Here is a 621-nt window from a genome sequence, read left to right as displayed (position 1 = left end):
GAGATTTTGTTTGAGATCTATTATGCAGTTATAGTCCAGTGTTATCTGGGGTTGCAGTCATCTGAGGTCTTGACTTGGTTGGATGTCCAAGGTGATAACACTCACATGGCTGGCGACTGATGGTGGTTATCAGCTGGGAGTTCAGTTGAGGTCATCAACTGGAGCATCTCCCTATTCCTGTAGCTTGGCTCCCTCACAGTATGGCTGCCTCAGGGTTATTGGACTTCTTATTTAGGGGCACAGGAGTGTTGAAATGAACAAAGCAGAAGCTGCCTTTCCTTTTCTGGCCTAGCCTCAGGGAGTTGCACAGCACTTCTATATTATTACTGTGTTACGTGTGCGTGCTCAGTCATGTCCAGCTCTTTGCAACCCCCTGGACTGTAGCCCACCAGGCTCTTCTGTCCATGGAATTTTCCAGGCAAGCATAGTGGAGGGGGTTGCCATTCCCTTCTCCAGGGGATCATCCCTACCCAGTGATCGAAACCACATCTCTTGCATCTCCTGCATTGGCAGGCAGATTCTTTTCTATTGTGCCACCTGGGAAGCCCATTGGCAGGTAAGTCGTAAGCCTGCCTGTGTTCAAGGAGAGAAGATATAGATCCTGCCTCCTGATGGGTAAGT

This window comes from Bubalus kerabau, chromosome X, assembly GCF_029407905.1.
Source record: "Bubalus kerabau isolate K-KA32 ecotype Philippines breed swamp buffalo chromosome X, PCC_UOA_SB_1v2, whole genome shotgun sequence".
NCBI classification, from domain to species: Eukaryota; Metazoa; Chordata; class Mammalia; order Artiodactyla; family Bovidae; genus Bubalus; species Bubalus kerabau.
This window is presented reverse-complemented; position numbering follows the sequence as displayed.